Below are 10,962 nucleotides of genomic sequence, written 5' to 3'. Positions count from 1 at the left end.
ATAGAATAACAGTATCGTTATTACCATATCTACATTAGATATGTAATATACATTTAATAACAATATCATTATTACTATATCTACATCAGATGTAATTTAATATACTGATTTAATCCCACAGATCAATGTACATATAATAACAGTTTCGTTATTACTATATCTACATTAGATATAATGTAATATACTGATACCTTCCCACAGATCAATGTACATATAATGGCAGTATCGTTATTACTATATCAGCATCAGATCTCCTGCAATATACTGATCCCTTCCCATAGATCAATGTACAGTGAATAACAGTATCATTTATACTATATCGACATTGGATATAATGTAATATACTGATGCCTTCCCACAGATCAAAGTAATTTTGGTAACAATATCATTATTACTATATCTACATTAGATACAATGTAATATACTGATACCTTCCCACAGATCAATGTACATATAATAACAGTTCCGTTATTACTATATCTACAGTAGATATAATGTAATATACTGATACCACCCCACAGATCAATGTACATACAATAACAGTATCGTTATTACTATATCTACATTAGATATGTAATATACATTTAATAACAATATCATTATTACTATATCTACATCAGATGATATGTAATATACTGATTTAATCCCACAGACCAATGTACATTTAAGAACAATATCATTATTACTATATCTACGTTAGATATTATGTAATATAATGATTTAATCCCACAGATCAATGTACATTTAATAACAATATCCTTATTACTATATCTACATTCGATATAATGTAATAGAATGATCCCTTCCCACCGATCAATGTACATATAATGGCAGTATCGTTATTACTATATCTACAATAGATATAATCTAATATAATGATCCCTTCCCACCGATGAATGTACATATAATGGCAGTATCGTTATTACTATATCTACATTTGACATGTAGATAATTAATATATCTACATCAGATGAATTTTAATATACTGATTTAATCCCACAGACCAATGTACATTCAATAACAATATCATTATTACTATATCTACATTGGATACAATGTAATATACTGATACCTTCCCACAGATCAATGTACATATAATAACACTTTCATTATTACTATATCTACAGTAGATATAATGTAATACACTGATAGCTTCCCACAGATCAATATACATAGAATAACAGTATCGTTATTACCATATCTACATTAGATATGTAATATACATTTAATAACAATATCATTATTACTATATCTACATCAGATGTAATTTAATATACTGATTTAATCCCACAGATCAATGTACATATAATAACAGTTTCGTTATTACTATATCTACATTAGATATAATGTAATATACTGATACCTTCCCACAGATCAATGTACATATAATGGCAGTATCGTTATTACTATATCAGCATCAGATCTCCTGCAATATACTGATCCCTTCCCACAGATCAATGTACAGTGAATAACAGTATCATTTATACTATATCGACATTGGATATAATGTAATATACTGATGCCTTCCCACAGATCAAAGTAATTTTGGTAACAATATCATTATTACTATATCTACATTAGATACAATGTAATATACTGATACCTTCCCACAGATCAATGTACATATAATAACAATATCATTATTAATATATCTACATCAGATGTAATGTTATGTACTGACTTATTCCCAAAGACCAATGTACATTTAATAACAATATCATACTATATCTACATTAGATATGTAATATACATTTAATAACAATATCCTCATTACTATGTCTACATTAGATATAATGCAATATCCTGATCCCTTCCCACAGATCAATGTGCAGTGAATAACAGTATCATTTATACTATATCGACATTGGATATAATGTAATATACTGATGCCTTCCCACAAATCAAAGTAATTTTGGTAACAATATCATTATTACTATATCTGCATTAGATATAATGTAAGATACTGATCCCTACCCACAGATCACTGTACATATAATAACAGTTTCGTTATTACTATATCTACAATAGACATAATGTAATATACTGATACCTTCCCACAGATCAATGTACATATAATAACAGTATCGTTATTACTATATCGACATTAGATAAGTAATATACATTTAATAACAATATCATTATTACTATATCTACATCAGATGAAATTTAATATACTGATTTAATCCCACAGACCAATGTACATTGAATAACAATATCATTATTACTATATCTACATCAGATGTAATGTAATATACTGATTTGATCCCACAGACCAATGTGCATTTAATAACAATATCATTATTACTATATCTTCCTTAGATATAATGTAATATACTGATCACTTCCCACAGATCAATGCACAGATTGTAACATTATCATTATTACTATATCTGCATTAGATATAATGTAATATACTGATCCCTACCCACAGATCACTGTACATATAATAACAGTTTCGTTATTACTATATCTACAATAGATATAATGTAATATACTGATACCTTCCCACAGATCAATGTACATAAAATAACAGTATCGTTATTACTATATCGACATTAGATATGTAATATACATTTAATAACAATATCATTATTACTATATCTACATCAGATGATATGTAATATACTGATTTAATCCCACAGACCAATGTACATTTAAGAACAATATCATTATTACTATATCTACGTTAGATATTATGTAATATAATGATTTAATCCCACAGATCAATGTACATTTAATAACAATATCATTATTACTATATCTACATTCGATATAATGTAATAGAATGATCCCTTCCCACCGATCAATGTACATATAATGGCAGTATCGTTATTACTATATCTACAATAGATATAATCTAATATAATGATCCCTTCCCACCGATGAATGTACATATAATGGCAGTATCGTTATTACTATATCTACATTTGACATGTAGATAATTAATATATCTACATCAGATGAATTTTAATATACTGATTTAATCCCACAGACCAATGTACATTCAATAACAATATCATTATTACTATATCTACATTGGATACAATGTAATATACTGATACCTTCCCACAGATCATTGTACATATAATAACACTTTCATTATTACTATATCTACAGTAGATATAATGTAAAACACTGATAGCTTCCCACAGATCAATATACATAGAATAACAGTATCGTTATTACCATATCTACATTAGATATGTAATATACATTTAATAACAATATCATTATTACTATATCTACATCAGATGTAATTTAATATACTGATTTAATCCCACAGACCAATGTACATTTAATAACAATATCATTATTACTATATCTACATCAGATGTAATTTAATATACTGATTTATTCCCACAGACCAATGTACATATAATAACAGTTTCGTTATTACTATATCTACATTAGATATAATGTAATATACTGATACCTTCCCACAGATCAATGTACATATAATAACAGTATCGTTATTACTATATCTACATTAGATATGTAATATACATTTAATAACAATATCATTATTACTATATCTACATCAGACGAAATGTAATATAGTGATTTAATCCCACACACCAATGTACATTTAATAACAATATCGTTATTACTATATCTACATTAGATATAATGTAATAGAATGATCCCTTCCCACCGATCAATGTACATATAATGGCAGTATCGTTATTACTATATCTACAATAGATATAATCTAATATAATGATCCCTTCCCACCGATGAATGTACATATAATGGCAGTATCGTTATTACTATATCTACATTTGACATGTAGATAATTAATATATCTACATCAGATGAATTTTAATATACTGATTTAATCCCACAGACCAATGTACATTCAATAACAATATCATTATTACTATATCTACATTGGATACAATGTAATATACTGATACCTTCCCACAGATCAATGTACATATAATAACACTTTCATTATTACTATATCTACAGTAGATATAATGTAAAACACTGATAGCTTCCCACAGATCAATATACATAGAATAACAGTATCGTTATTACCATATCTACATTAGATATGTAATATACATTTAATAACAATATCATTATTACTATATCTACATCAGATGTAATTTAATATACTGATTTAATCCCACAGACCAATGTACATTTAATAACAATATCATTATTACTATATCTACATCAGATGTAATTTAATATACTGATTTATTCCCACAGACCAATGTACATATAATAACAGTTTCGTTATTACTATATCTACATTAGATATAATGTAATATACTGATACCTTCCCACAGATCAATGTACATATAATAACAGTATCGTTATTACTAAATCTACATTAGATATGTAATATACATTTAATAACAATATCATTATTACTATATCTACATTAGATATAATGTAATATACTGATCCCTATCCACAGATCAATGTACATATAATAACAGTTTCGTTATTACTATATCTACAACAGATTTAATGTAATATACATTTAATAACAATATCATTATTACTACATCTACATTAGATATAATGTAATATAATGATCCCTTCCCACCGATCAATGTACACTGAATAACAGTATCATTTATACTATATCTACATTGGATAAAATATGATATACTGATGCCTTCCCACAGATCAATGTAATTTTGTTAACAATATCATTATTACTATATCTACATTAGATATAATGTAATATACTGATCACTACCCACAGATCAATGTACATATAATAACAGTTTCGCTGTTACTATATCTACATTAGACATGTAATATACATTTAATAACAGTATGATTATTACCATATCTACATTAGATATAATGTAATATGATGATCCCTTCCCACAGACCAATGTACATTGAATACCAGTATCATTCAGACTATATCTACATTGAATATAATGTAATATACTGATCCCTTCCCATAGATCAATGTAATTTTGGTAACAATATCATTATTACTATATCTACATTAGGTATAATGTAATATACTGATCCCTTCCCACACATCAATGTACATAAAATAACAGTTTCGTTATTACTATATCTACATTAGATACAATATAATATACTGATACTTTCCCACAGATCAATGTACATATAATAACAGTTTCGTTGTTACTATATCTACATTAGATATCTAATATACATTTAATAACAATATCATTATTACTATATCTACGTTAGATATAATGTAACATACTGATACCTTGCCACAGATCAATGTACATACAATAACAGCAGCGTTATTACTATATCTACATTAGATATAATGTAATATACTTATACCTTCCCACAGATCAATGTACATATATTAACAGTATCGTTATTACTATATCTACATTAGATATGTAATATACATTTAATAACAATATCATTATTACTATATCTACATCAGATATAATGTAATATACTGATTTATTCCCACAGACCAATGTACAGTTAATAACAATACCATTATTACTATATCTACATCAGATGTAATTTAATACACTGATTTGATCCCACAGATCAATGTACATATAATGACAGTTTCGTTATTACTATATCTACATTAGATATAATTTAATATACTGATACCTTCCCACAGATCAATGTACATATAATAACAGTATTGTTATTACTATATCTACATAAGATATGTAATATACATTTAATAACAATATCATTATTACTATATCCACATTAGATATAATGTAATATACTGATCCCTACCCACAGACCAATGTACATTTAATAACAATATCATACTATGTCTACATTAGATACAATGTAATATACTGATACCTTCCCACAGATCAATGTACATACAATAACAGTATCGTTATTACTATATCTACATTAGATATGTAATATACATTTAATAGCAATATCATTATTACTATATCTACATCAGATGAAATGTAATATACTGATTTAATCCCACAGGGCAATGTACATTGAATAACAATACCATTATTACTATGTGTACATCAGATGTAATTTAATATACTGATTTAATACCACAGATCAATGTACATTGAATAACAATATCATTATTACTATATCTACATCAGATGTAATGTAATATACTGTTTTATTCCCACAGATCAATGTACATGTGATAACAGGTTCGTTATTACTATATCTACATTAGATATAATGTAATATACCGATACCTTCCCACAGATCAAGGTACATATAATAACAGTTTCGTTATTACTATATCTACATTAGATATGTAATATACATTTAATAACAATATCATTATTACTATATCTACATCAGATGAAATTTAATCGACTGATTTAATCTCACAGACCAATCTACGTTTAATAACAATACCATTATTACTATATCTACATTAGATATAATGTAATATACTGATACCTTCCCATAGATCAATGTACATATAATAACAGTATGGTGATTACTATATCTACATTAGATATGTAATATACATTTAATAACAATATCAGTATTACTATATCTACATCAGATGTAATTTAATATACTGATTTAATCCCACAGACCAATGTACATTTAATAACAATATCATTATTACTGTATCTACATTAGATATAATGTAATATAATGATCCCTTCCCTCCGATAATGTTACAATCTGTGCATTGATCTGTGGGAGGTGATCAGTATATTACATTATATCTAATGTAGATATAGTAACAATGATATTGTTACCAAAATTACATTGATCTGTGGGACGGGATCAGTATATTACATTATATCCAGTGAAGATATAGTATAAATGATACTGGTATTCAATGAACATTGATCTGTGCGAAGGAATCAGTATATTGCAGTAGATCTAATGTAGATATAGTAATAACGATACTGTTATGAAGTGTTTATTACGTATCTAATGTAGATATAGTAATGACGATAATGTTGTAATGTTGCATTGATCTGCGGGAAGGTATCAGTATATTACATTATATCTAATGTAGATGTGGTAATAACGAAACTGTTACTATATGTACATTGATCTGTGGAATTAAATCAGTATATTAAATTACATCTTATGTAGATATAGTAATAATGGTATTGTTATTAAATGTACATTGGTCTGTGCGGTTAAATCAGTATATTAAATTTCATCTGATGTAGATATAGTAACAATGATATTGGTATTAAATGTATATTATGTATCTAATGTAGACATAGTAATAACGAAACTGTTATTATATGTACATTGATCTGTGGGAAGTGATCAGTATATTACATTATATCTAATCAGGAAATAGTAATAATGACTTTGTTATTAAATGTACATTGGTCTGTGGGATTGCATCAGTATATTACATTACATCTGATGTAGATATAGTAATAATAATATTGTTATTAAATATATATTACATATCTAATGTAGATATAGTAATAATAATATTGTTATTAAATATATATTACATATCTAATGTAGATATAGTAATAATAATATTGTTATTAAATGTACATTGATCTGTGGGAAGTGATCAGTATATTACATTATATCTAATGAAGATATAGTAATAATGATATTGTTATTAAATGTACATTGGTCTATGGAAATAAATCAGTACATGAAATTACATCTGATGTAGATATAGTTATAATGATATTGTTATTAAATGTATATTACATATCTAATGTAGATATTGTAATGACGATAATGTTACAATCTGTGCATTGATCTGTGGGAAGTGATCAGTATATTACATTATATCTGAAGAAGATATCGTAATAATGATATTGTTATTAAATGTAGATTGGTCTGTGGGATTAAATCAGTATATTACATTACATCTGATGTAGATATAGTAATAATGATACTGTTGTTCAATGTACATTGGTCTGTGGGATTAAATGAGTATATTAAATTACATCTGATGTAGTAATAGTAATAATGGTACTGTTATTAAATGTACATTGTTGTGTGGGATTAAATCAGTATATTAAATTACATCTGATGTAGATATAGTAATAATGGTATTGTTATTAAATGCACATTACATATCTAATGTAGATATAGTAATAACGAAACTGTTATTATATGTACATTGATCTGTGGGAAGGTATCAGTATATTACATTATATCTAATGTAGATATATTAATAACGAAACTGTTATTATATAACAGTACATTGGTCTGTGGGATTAAATCAGTATAATAAATTTCATCTGATGTAGATATAGTAATAATGACATTGTTATTAAATGTACATTGGTCTGTGGGATTAAATCAGTACATTAAATTACATCTGATGTAGATATAGTAATACTGATATTGTTATTAAATGTATATTACATATCTAATGTAGATATAGTAATCACCATACTGTTATTATATGTACATTGATCTATGGGAAGGTATCAGTATATTACATTATATCTAATGTAGATATAGTAAGAACGAAACTTATATTATATGTACATTGATCTGAGGGAAGGGATCAGTATATTACAATATATCTAATGTAGATATAGTAATAACGATATTGTTACCAAAATTACATTGATCTGTGGGAAGGGATCAGTATATTACATTATATCCAATGTAGATATAGTATAAATGATACTGTTATTCAATCTACATTGATCTGTGGGAAGGAATCAGTATATTGCAGTAGGTCTAATGTAGATGAAGTAATAACGATACTGTCATTAAGTGTATATTACGTATCTAATGTAGATATAGTATTGACGATAATGTTACAATCTGTGCATTGGTCTGTGGGAAGTGATCAGTATATTACATTATATCTAATTAAGATATAGTAATAATGATATTGTTATTAAATGTACAATGGTCTGTGGGAATAAATCAGTATATTACATTACATCTGATGTAGATATAGTAATAATGATATTGTTATTAAATGTATATTACATATCTAATGTAGATATAGTAATAACGAAACTGTTATTATATGTACATTGATCTGTGAGAATGGATCAGTATATTACACTATATCTAATGTTGATGTAGTAATATTGATATTGTTACCAAAATTACATCGATTTGTGGGAAGGCATCAGTATATTACACCATATCCAATGTAGATATAGTGTAAATGATACTGTTATTCAATGTACATTGATCTGTGGGAAGGAATCAGTATATTGCAGTAGATCTAATGTAGATACAGTAATAACGATACCGTTATTAAGTGTTTATTACATATCCAATGTAGATATAGTAATGACGATAATGTTACAATCTGTGCATTGATCTGTGGGAAGTGGTCAGTATATTACATTATATTTAATGAGGATATTGTAATAATGATATTATTATTAAATGTACATTCGACTGTGGGATTAAATCAGTATATTACATTACATCTGATGTAGATATAGTAACAATGATATTGTTATTAAATGTACATTGGTCTGTGGGATTAAATCAGTATATTAAATTTCATCTGATGTAGATATGGTAATAATGATATTGTTATTAAATGTATATTACATATCTAATGTAGATATAGTAATAACGAAACTGTTATTATATGTACATTTATCTGTTGGAAGGTATCAGTATATTATATTGTATCTAATGAAGATATAGTAATAATGATATTTTTATTAAATGTACCTTGGTCTGTGGGATTAAATCAGTATATAACATTATATCTGATGTAGATATAGTAATAATGATATTGTTATTCAGTGTACATTGGTCTGTGGGATTAAATCTGTATATTAACTTTCATCTGATGTAGATATAGTAATAATGATATTGTTAATAAATGTATATTACATATCTAATGTAGATATAGTAATAACGATACTGTTATTACATGTACATTGATCTGTGGGACTAAACCAGTATATTAAATTACATCTGATGTAGATATAGTAATAATGGTATTGTTATTTAATAACAATATCATTATTACTATATCTACATTATATATAATGTAATATAATGATCCCTTCCCACCGATCAATGTACATATAATGGCAGTATCGTCATTACTATATCTACGTTAGATATGTAATGTACATTTAATAACAATATCATTATTACTATATCTACATTAGATGTAATGTAATATACTGATTTATTCCCACAGACCAATGTACATATAATAACAGTTTCGTTATTACTATATCTACATTGGATATAATGTAATATACTGATCACTTCCCACAGATCAATGCAAGATTGTAACATTATCGTCATTACTATATCTACATTAGATACGTAATCAACACTTCATGACAGTATCGTTATTACTATATCTACATTAGCTCTACTGCAATATACTGATTCCTTCCCACAGATCAATGTACATTTAATAACAATATCATTATTACTATATCTACATCAGATGTAATTTAATATACTGATTTAATCCCACAGGCCAATGTACATATAATAACAATACCATTATTACCATATCTATATCAGATGAAGTTTAATATTCTGATTTAATCCCACAGACCAATGCACATTTAATAACAATACCATTATTGCTATATTTACATTAGATATAATGTAATATACTGATACCTTCCCACAGACTAATGTACATATAATAACAGTATTGTTATTACTATATCTACATTAGATATATAATATACATTTAATAACAATATCATTATTACTATATCTACACCAGACGAAATTTAATATACTGATTTAATCCCACAGACCAATGTATTTTTAATAACAATACCATTATTACTATATCTACATCAGATGTAATTTAATATACTGATTTAATCCCACAGATCAATGTACATATAATAACACTTTCGTTATTACTATATCTACATTAGATATAATGTAATATACTGATACGTTCCCACAGTTCAATGTACATATAATAACAGTATCGTTATTACTATATCTACATTAGATATGTAATATGCATTTAATAACAATACCATTATTACTATATCTACATCAGATGTAATGTAATATACTGATTTAATCCCACAGACCAGTCTACGTTTAATAACAATATCATTATTA

Source organism: Osmia bicornis, unplaced genomic scaffold, assembly GCF_907164935.1.
Source record: "Osmia bicornis bicornis unplaced genomic scaffold, iOsmBic2.1, whole genome shotgun sequence".
Taxonomy (NCBI): Eukaryota; Metazoa; Arthropoda; class Insecta; order Hymenoptera; family Megachilidae; genus Osmia; species Osmia bicornis.
The sequence above is the reverse complement of the archived record's forward strand: the minus strand, read 5'-3'. Positions refer to the sequence as shown.